Here is an 11,082-nt window from a genome sequence, read left to right as displayed (position 1 = left end):
GTACCTTTTGGAGGAGGTAATGAAAGAGGGGATCATTGGAAGGACTAAAAGGTGGTTAAAGCATGCTAATGGGTTATTAAATCTCAGTTAACTAGTGGGATGGCTTAGGAGGATGAGAGTGATGGGTAGTTGACTAGGCTTTTGGTAGGATTTATGATCCTATTGAATTTAATGGTGGGTTTGGGAAATTTAATTATGTGAAGGGATTTAAATAAATGGAAATTATTTAACAAGGAGATTTATGGAGCACAATGTATTAAATCAATTTAATACATTAGGGGATGTATTTGAGTTTGATCTGAATGCTTTAGGGAAATGCATATATTTAATTAAATATGAAAAAAAAAAATTAATAAATAATCAATTATAGTATCATGAGAAATATTAAATAAAATAATATAGTGTTTGAGATGATTTTAAGCATCTATAGGAAACATATCAATATGGAAGGGGACTTTGAGGTGATTTTAGACATGGTGAAATGAAGTATGGACCCAGGTTGGTCTATAGATAACATTATGGGTGAAATATCAAACCTCTTTACCAAGTTGGAAAGATATGATCTATAATACATCTATGGGGAAGGCAATATTGTTGTTGATTCTATGGCTTTCTTGGGGCTACATGTCCAAGGTTTAAGGCATTGGTAACATATGGACATTCTACCAGTGGAGTTTCATACCCTAATTGAAGGGGAGAAAATTATCATACAAGGGAAATGATGAAAAAATTTGGAATGTAATTCCTCTATTGGTTTATTTTAGTGGTGCTTATTTTTAAGTGGGATATGTCCTTGAATTCAAATTTTGACATGATGAATGAGGGAAGCATTTTAGATTATGAAATGGTGAATTTAACTCGTGTTTTATTACCATTATGAGTAGTAATGCGGATGATAGAGAAGATTGTTTGTAATCTTGTCAAAAAAAGTTTTGAGATTTTCCTTTATTACCCTTTTATTATTTTTTGGCTTGGCTTTACAAGCACAATCTTCGAAGGCATACTAGTTATTTGATTGATTGCTTGGAAGCTTGTATACACATGTTAACCTTTCGATGAAGGGACACATTTTTAATACTACTCTTTGTGATGATTTTGGCATCTTTAAATATTTTGTTAACTATACTGATCTACCTTAGAGTGATTTTTTTCTAAGGCAAAGAGGCATGAGTAAGGGTATTTCCAAAATCGTCAATTTGGAGCTTTCAAAGAACTCTGGTTAGGATTCAAAAATGGGTGGGAATATGGTGATAATTGAACCATTCGAGATTGAGGATTGTGTTAGAAAACCATGCACCTAGATGGATTTGTATGAGGGAGACCTAGTTCCATTCATTGAAGCCATGAAAAGCTATAGTGATAATGTTTCTTCCTAGTTTGTTGATTGCTGGAGTGATAGAAGGGTTACTATTAATAGTATGTCCTTTCAAGTGAATAGGAAAATTATTGCTGTGGCGACGAGCTTATCCATAGAAGGAAAGAAGTGGAAAAAGGTTATGAAAGTATCAGATGATATGATCCTATAAGATTCAGAGGTGGATTTAATGACAAAAATCTCCCTAAGCCTTGGGACAAGATATGTCTAGTGAAGTAGCTTACCCTTGAAGGTAGATTTGGTGTCTATTGCTTCTACCAATTTCCTCTTTTGAATAATTTTAGACATCATGATGAAGTCTCCATTCCTTTTTTTCTTTTACATGATTAGGAAGCCACTATTATAGAGGTTAGGGATATAAGGAAGAAAGTTAAAAGCTTTACCGTTCTTCTCTAGGGTCTTATCATCTACCTCTACAACTTTCACCTCACCTTTTGCCCTCCCTATTGCATTTATTTAATTGATAATCAGGGCTAGTAAAATCCTACTAGTACCAGTGGTGGAGGTTGTTCTATGAACCCGCACTGCCTCCCCCCCTCCCCCCCCCCTTTCCCCCCCCTCAACCATCCCCTTCTTCTACACCTGGAGGTAATTCTAAAAAACACAAGAAGATTTTAGATGGGCTCCATCTTACTAAAAAGCTTTAAATGGAAAAATAAGTGGAAATTGATATTGTTGATTCAAAAGAAGAGAATGATGGTGGGCATAGTAGGCTAGGTAGGATAGCCAAAAGAAGGAATATTTAGAAACAAAATTCTTACAAACATTTGGAAGTGAAAAAGGAGGAGTCAGGGTTGAAGGCCAATGAGAAGAAGGAGGTGGGTGAAGAAGAAAATAGAGAAGGATGATGGTGATACTGATGGGGAGGTAGAAGAGAATACCTTTGATTTAGAGGAGATCAAAGAAGGTCATCCAGGAGACCTCATGTGTCCACCAACTTCACTATGAATTCTGTTGACTTCACTTCTACTACCATCCCTCTTTCCCACACTACCTATACTTTTCAAGTGACATCTACCTCTCTTGTGAGTGTGGAGAAAAAAGAAAAGTTTTCTACTAACCCTAATGCGATGTAGGTTTAGGAGTTGGAGGTGCCTAAAGGTATATGTGTTCATTTCTAAAAGCTATCCAGCCCAGTTGGAGAAATTAAATGTGAGACAGAGGCCCTTAGTGCCTAATTCATTGCTTTGGATGAAAGTTTTAGAACTCTCTTTAAGTTCACACTAACCCATGTTGCCACCACCACTCTTCAACTTCTTCACTAGGAGAGTGAAGAATAAGGTCTTCAAATGAAGGACTCAAAGAAATTATATGGTTTCCTTGCCGATGATTAATCCAAAATCCTAGTGGTAAAGAAGGGGAAGGAAAAGGATAAATTTTAAGCCTTTATTTTATTATATTTTATGGAGTTGTTGTTGTTGGTTTATTCTAGCATTGAACAATTTGGACTGGCTGATGGACCTCACAGACTTTATTATTTTGCTAAGTAGATACAATAGCTATGATGTTAGTAGGTATCTTAGGTTTATTTATAACTTTTTTAATAGGAAAAACTATATGTTGGTTACTAGTGATTTTGTTTTGGTTACTTGTAATCATGATATGTTGTTAGATAACTTTCAACTATGTTATAATGATTTGGGGAATCTATTTTTTGATATTAAGAGGCAAGCTGTGAATATGTTGGTAGTTTATCCTTTGGCCTTAAGTTGTGAAAGGTTTAACCATGGTTTTGTACTAAGGGCTAACTCCCTATTTTTTTGGCTACTTTAATATTAAAAAAATCTTCTCAAATCATGCATGTCTAAAGGGTTCACTAACCTTGAGGTTAACTACTTCCGTGAGAGAAAGATTGAGAGCATTCAAACCAAGATACATGGAAATATGTAGTTATAAACATTTTGGTTTGAAAATGTTTCAAAGGCTCACCATCTTGGAGAATGAAATGAAATGAATGCGCAAAAATTCATTGAGATAAATAAACCTTTGCCAGATGTTTAGTTATCAAGGTTTCTAGAAAATGTAGATAAAAGGGAGTTTACTTCAATCTATGTAGGCTAAAGAATAGAAGATAATTCTCTATTTGAACACAATCAACCCTAATTTTTGAGCCAATAGGCTTATTCCTATGAAAGTTTCCACTGGAATCATCTGACATTCCAACATGGTCAGATGCCTGAAAAGTGATTTAATGAGTGGTAGGTGATTTTCCTACATTGTATAAAATGTAGGCCACATGTATATTCTACACCTTGTATAAAATTAGGATATTTGGAAGAAGACCCATAATGCTTTTTGTAGGCTTATTTTCTTTGGTTGGAGTAATGTTGAATGCATAAGCTAAAGATCTTTCCACACTTATCAATGGTAGAATTATTTGGGATGTGGATTTGGATTTGGTAATTGGGTATTTTATTCCACAAAATTTATTTTCCTTAAATCATACAATGAATTAATTATTTATGGCCTCTAATTATGCACTCAATTGAAATAAATTGATAAATTTCATGTTACAAGTGGTTCCTTTTTTCCTATCAAAAACTTGGAAAGTCCTCACTATGAAAGGGGTTCAATGGGAGGAAAGAGTTGTCCAAAAAAGGGGCCAAGATATAGTGGAAAATCTTGAATAGAGTCAGATGCCATTAAAATTGAAATGTATAAGATTAATTTTTGAAACAATGATTAAGACATTGTTGGGCGAGCATCATTACTTCATAAAGATGTTAATCATATCTTTCTATCATTTTTGTTGCTAAGATCGAAAGGTAGATTGTTGTTAGCATTTATGCCAATTTTTCCACTTTTATGGGACTGATTTAAGGGAACAAAATTGTAAGAATTTTCCTAAGGGAAAAATTCAACGAGGAACTAAGAACTCAAACACAAGAACACAGTAGACCAAAGAGAGAGAGAGTATGATCAAAATGACAATGTATTCAATATGCCATGATTGAGAGTACACTAGAAGTGCCTATATATAAAGGCCTCTCAAGAAGCACCTATAATGTCTCTAGAAACAACCAAAAGATTCTTGTGTTGTAGACAACATGTTCTTAAAAGAGGTGCGGACCCTTGCGACATCATGACAACTCACAAGAATGCACAAACTCCTAAGTGTCTCAAAAATAAAATAATGCAAAATAATTAAATAATGCATAAACCTAAGTAAACTTAAGTGTAATAAGTAAATACTTATTTACACCAACACCCCCCCTTAACTGCAACTTAGGGGAATGCCCTTAAGCTTACGAACTATGATGAAGATGCATAATGGGTCCTGGCTACTAGGCCATATTAGGTACCCATTTATATAATGAAAATGCAATCTCTCATAAAGCGGGGAAAGAGGGAAAATCTCATGGGAAAAACCCTCCTCCAAAAAGAGAGACAAATAAGGATGCATCGATGGATGGAGTAATCAAGACCCCCCCCCATTACGACATACATCTAGTATATACATAAGAGAATGAGAGAAGGAAGAGAGACATAATAGGCTCCCCCCCCAAGAGAAGAATGCCAACAAGTGAAAGCTGCTCCGATGAAGAAGCTGGTCCATGAATGCATAATGGTGTTCCTCCACTTAGGAAGAAACAAAGGAAAAGGTACACTCCTAAAGATGTATGCGGGCCCTGAAACTTACTCAAGTATCCCTATACTGATGCTGAAATTCACCCCTTCCAACTATGCTAAAAAGAACGAATGCAGATTGGTCAAGGATGTCTATTGAACCTGTTCCACTGAACCATCTATCTCCTCTACTGACAAAGAGATCTCCACTAATTGATGTTTGTAAGGATCCACAATCATGCCAACCTATTTAGATTGATCATGTAGAGAATGGACATGAGGGTCAGAATGAGCCCTCACAACAACTATAGAAGGATCAACTTCATCAATGAGAAGATGTGAGTCCTCAAGTTTGTCTATTAAGTCAAGTGAAGCTGGAGCTAGAAGATGAGATGTACCATGTTGTGTTGGACCTTTCATTGTGGCAATGTAAGCATGTAGACTAGATTGATATAACTTCTCACTACAATTGTCAACTGAACCCCACTTGTCTGAACCTATTGAAGCACTATCATTGGTGTCACTATTAGTTTCCACTATGTATGATGTGTGGAGAGGAGTAGAGGACAAGTTGGGAGAACTTTCCTCAAAGTGAACATCCTTCTCTACAAAAATCTCATGTGTCTCTGGATCCATCAGTCTATAAGCCTTCACATTGTCTTCATAACTGATGAAAGTACAAGGCCTAGGTGCCGGTGCCTTGCAATTCCTAGAAGATAGGTTTGCCCATGCTAGAAAATCGAAGACTCTAAGGTGACTCACAACTAATTTTTTGGTACACCATGCCTCAAAAGGAGTCTTTCCATCTAAGGTTGGATGAGGAGACCTATTAAGTATGTGAGTAGCATTGCTAATGGCTTCAACTTCAAGTGTAGGATCGAGAGACTTGGCCTTTATCATGCAACTTTCCATGGTCTTGAGAGTCCTAATCCTCATAGCTGCAACATTTGTCTTGTGTGAACTGAATGCTCATGAGTTTTGAAGATCAATCCCCTCAATTCTGCAAAAGTTCTTAAGTCTTCTATCAATATATCTATTCTCATTGTCCACCCTTAGTACCTTGATGGATTTCCTTGACTTGTAATAAAAATGAGTCTTGAAGTCTTGAAGCCTATGAACCAATTCATTCTTCTAATGAAGGAAGAATACCCAAGTGAATCTCAAAAAGTCATCAACAAATGTGAGTATGTAGCGGTCTTGGTTGACTGAAGTCACTGCAAAGGGTCCTGCTAATACCATGTGAACGAGCTGAAGAACTATTGGAGCTCAAGAAGACTTCCCTTTATCATAATTCTCCTCGAGATTCATATCCACTAAAGAAGATTAACATTCTCCCTTAGAAAAGATGATATTAGTTAGACCTTTGACCATATGTTTAGAAGAAAGTTGCTGAAGAGAGCGGAAGTCAAGGTGACCAAACCACTCATGCCATAAGTTGACTTGTGAAGTAGAGTGAGTTAACAAGGCTTGAGAAGGAATCTTAGGCACAAAGTGGGAGAAGGAATAAAGCCTCTTGTCATCATTGAATTTCCCCATTTCTATCAATGAATCATCTTTGAGACTTCGCACCATCATTGAATATGGAAGGAACTCAACTTTGTGACCATCTCCAAGGTGAGTGATTTGGTAAACTAATAGGAGATTGGAGCTTAGATTTGGAACATAGAGAACATCTTGGAATTTTTCATTTTCCATTTCTACATGTCCTTTCCCTTTAACTTCCATCATAGTATCATCTCCCATGAAGATGTGTGGCACTTTTGACTGCTTCAATGAAGAAAAGTCTTCTTTTGAAGAACCCATGTGGTAAGAGGCACTTGAGTCAAGTATCCATTCCAAAGAAGAATTTGTGTTTGCCATAAGTTCTTGAGCTTTACCTTTTGAAGAGGTTGGAGTTGAATCCTTGGATGTACCTAGCATTTGAATCTTGTTCTTCTTGAGTAGATTTTCTAACTCATCAATTCATTTTGTTTTGCAATGATCCTCGTCATGATGTAGCTTTTTGCAGTATGCATAAAAAAGTTTGTCCTTCTTTTTAGTACTTCCTTTCTTGTTTGAGGAAGAATCACCTTGTTGAGAGGAGGATTGTTATGTCTTAGATTGTGTTTTTTGCTTCCACTACTTGTTGTTGTTGTTGTGTTTCCCCCCTTGACTTGATTTGTGATCATCACTAGCCACCTAGGCTTTGGTCTTTGATGACTTGAGAAGTCCAAAATCCACCAAGTGAGATTTTTCAACAATCAACATGTCTATAAATCCATCAAAGGAAGGCTTCTGGTAAGTAGATCCCATGGTCAAACTATGAGTATTAAAACTTAAAACAAAGTTGGCGTACTAAAAAGGTAGCCTCTTTAGGATGTGATGAATCAACCATTCATCCTTCATGGGATTTCCACAATCTTTCAAAAGTGACCTATAATCGTTGACTTTAATGATGTAATCCTGAATTGTGTCATAATTCTTAGGATCCAAGAGAAGTAGATCATCCTCAATCTAAAATCCCTTTTCTTCATCCACCTTACTGAACCACCTCAAAATAGGTGTTCCATAGTCATGCGCTAGGCCTGGCTTAGGAATAATCTATTCAAGCTAAGGACTACTTTTCCCCTACCATGAGGTGCATTTAGATTGTCAACCCAAGGACGTATACTTGAAATGGTTGGCATAGTATGTGCACTAGGTACCTTGATGAGTAATTATGCTTGTGTTGCAGGAAAGTAAAAGTGCAAAGGAAGGAAACTACACTACTGCTGTGGAAAGGAAAATACTGAATCTATGAATGTTGAAAACACAATGACAAGATAACAGAGATTCCATCTTGACTCATCCACTAGACTGTTCTTGCAGATGTTGCAGGAACGTTCATGAAGTGTGATGCTCCAGGAAGGAATTGACTAGCTACGTCTTACTTAAAATACTACTAATGCTAGTAAAATGAATCTATTCTATCCTAATCTAATCCACCTTCCAAGTGGGCCCCCTTGGTTGGCTTCTCTAATCTACCAACACAGGATAGAAGCTAAAGAGAACTAATTCATTTCATTAATTAGTCATTACATGATTCAGAATTGTAAAACACAACTAAAACAAATTGTGAATCAGTGTTCTCTCTTACTCGATAAAACTTATCAAAAACCAAAACTTCACACACAGGAGTCGATCTCCACATATATAGGGAATCTACTCTTTATTACATAACAAAAAAGTAACTATCCTAAGTTAAGTCTGCAGGAGAAAATATAGGAGAACAACTAAAAGCGGAAAGGAAGGATAACAGAATTGAGGAGGGAGCAATGAAGTCTCAGCATCCGCTTGTTCCAACATAAATGCAGAGAAGGCAATGGCTCATAAAAGCTCCTCCTTATTCGCTGCCATGTTTCCTAGAGTGGTTATAACTTCATTTTCGTGGTTGTTCCTTGATGCTCATTTCTCCTTGAATGCTGTCAGCAACCAACTTCTGGATTCTTCCGCTCATCCTTTAATCCTTATCATCAGGTTAGTTATAATATAAGACATATTTGCAAATAAACATCCATCAAACTAAATTCAAGCATAAGAATGCACATTTGGATATTTATATGAAATACTGCATATTAGATATAATTTAGACAAAAGATGACATAGTTTTTCTACCCCATAAATCATCAAAGGTTTATCAAACATAGGCTTATAAGTGTTAAAACAAGGATAAACAAAGTATCACAAAGTATCTTAAACATAACAAAATAAAGGCATTTTTTAGACTCATCACTTACCATACAACTGTTCAAGTTTATCCCATGCTTCTTTAGAGTTTGAACAATTTTTAATGTGAAAGAGAAGATCCCCTCGTACACAACTCCTGATAACACCTAAAGCCTGTTGGTCTTGAATTTTCCAATCAATGAGTTCTTTAGCATCAGTAGGTTTGGTAATTGTACCATCAACATAAAGACTATATCCTTTTTCCATTAATATACTCCATGCAATATCTTTCCATGTAGAATAGTTACGTGAAGTTAGAGGACATTTAAAATCCATGATGCAGAAAATGAAAAGAGCATAAAAGAGAGACAAAAAAAACACAGCAACACCCCCCCTTTTCACTCAATCAAAATACCCCCCCAAAAAAGATGTTGTTGACACTTTATAAGTAGTGCATTTACAATGGGCCACTTGTCAAAATGAACAAAGTGGACTTTCTAATTTTGTTTTTAAAACTTCCTTATGAGGCTGAAATCTGTCACTTAAGCACTATAGCTTAGATTTACAATTATTCTGAAAAAGAATCAAAACTTTACAATGCCAAAGAAGGCCTAATTCTAAAAGTGAGAAATTGGTCCACATAACCCTAGAATCTGACTTTAGATCTAGCAAGTAGACAAAAAAATACGTACTTTCAAAAAATATAAAACCTAAAAAAGTGATCAGATAACTAATGCTAAATCATTTCTCAAATGAACCCTCCAAAACTAACTCATGTACCGTGGCTCAAGATCTATATCCATGAAAGATAGGCATAAACATAATGCACCTGAGAAACAATGGGCTATACCTCTCAAGTAGCAAACTATCGAGTAGACCAAGAGTGGGGAATGTGAATGCTCATCAAGATATCAAAGTCTCCAACCAAGACTCATCTAAGAACAATCTTCTCTCAAGTCCATATCAAGTGGATGGCCCTCAGATTTCCTGCTGAAACCAAACAACTATCCCAACAAATACTTCTCTAATCCAAGAGAAATCAATATCACCACCATCTCTAAGTATCCATGAGCACCTGTAACCAATCAATCCATGCCAACTCCAAACACAACATACCAATATCATGAAGTATTCAACTTATGATCAATGTACTCAATACCAAGAAACTAAGCCAAGATCAATGTCAAAGTTCCAACCATGGCCTCAGAAACATAAACATGACAACATGATCTAACCATCTCAACCAAAGAGATAACATGCTCCATATGAACATAATATAACATGATCTAATCCAAAGAGAAATCAACATCACCACCATCTCTAAGTATCCATGAGCACCTGTAACCAATCAATCCATGCCAACTCCAAACACAACATACCAGTATCATGAAGTATCCAACTTATGATCAATGTACTCAATATCAAGAAACTAAGCCAAGATCAATGTCAAAGTTCCAACCATAGCCTCAGAAACATAAACATGACAACATGATCTAACCATCTCAACCAAAGAGATAACATGCTCCATATGAACATAATATAATGTATCAAAGAGTATACCATGACATAATAATAAAATCATCCTCACACCAAGGATAACATGCCAAATGAAAGCACAAACCACACCTTGACCAAGAACCCCATTAGTCTTCAAGATGCAACCATCTCCACATACCATGAAGAAAACCATCTCCACATACCATAAAGAACTATCTCCAAACACCATGAAGATAACCAAGAACCCCATGTTCCCTCAAGATCTTACCATATTCACACACCATGAAGATAACCAAGTGCACCATGCAAATGTCAAAGACACTTCTACAACAATAGGATCTAAGACAAACCTCCAACATCTGCAAACACTTGATAAATTTATCAATGCCAATAACTTCCACTAAAATGTGGTACCAAGTCATCCATGGCATCATAAAATCCATCTCCTACATGAAGATCCTTCAATTATACACTTACACAAAAGTATCAATACAAAGTAAAACCAAGATCTCCAAACCCAAGAAGATACAAACCAAACCAGGAACTAATCTTGCATTGTCACCCCATCACTGTCACAAGCTCCCACTAAACCATGTATCTAAGCTATCCATGACATCATGATGAAAAAACCATCCTCTATCCATGAGAATCAACCAAGGCATCAAACTATCAAAGAAATCAAAATGCACACCATGAGCTCCTCAATAGAAACTAAATAACCATGATCCTCAACCAAGAAGATTTACCACCATTACCAAATCAGAAATCCAAGCCAATGAACATCAAGGATGTACTTGTATATCCAATCATGTCATGCCAAAATCAATGGCACCATTATCACATCCATGAACTAAGCAACTCATTCACAATGTTTCCAACCTAACAACATCAAATAGTCAACCAAAATCCTTCACCATGACTATACCTGGTAACAACATACAGATAACCCAAATCTAAGC

The sequence above is a fragment of the Cupressus sempervirens genome, chromosome 7 (genome assembly GCF_028749045.1).
Source record: "Cupressus sempervirens isolate cs-2001-9-10 chromosome 7, ASM2874904v1, whole genome shotgun sequence".
NCBI classification, from domain to species: domain Eukaryota; kingdom Viridiplantae; phylum Streptophyta; class Pinopsida; order Cupressales; family Cupressaceae; genus Cupressus; species Cupressus sempervirens.
This window is presented reverse-complemented; position numbering follows the sequence as displayed.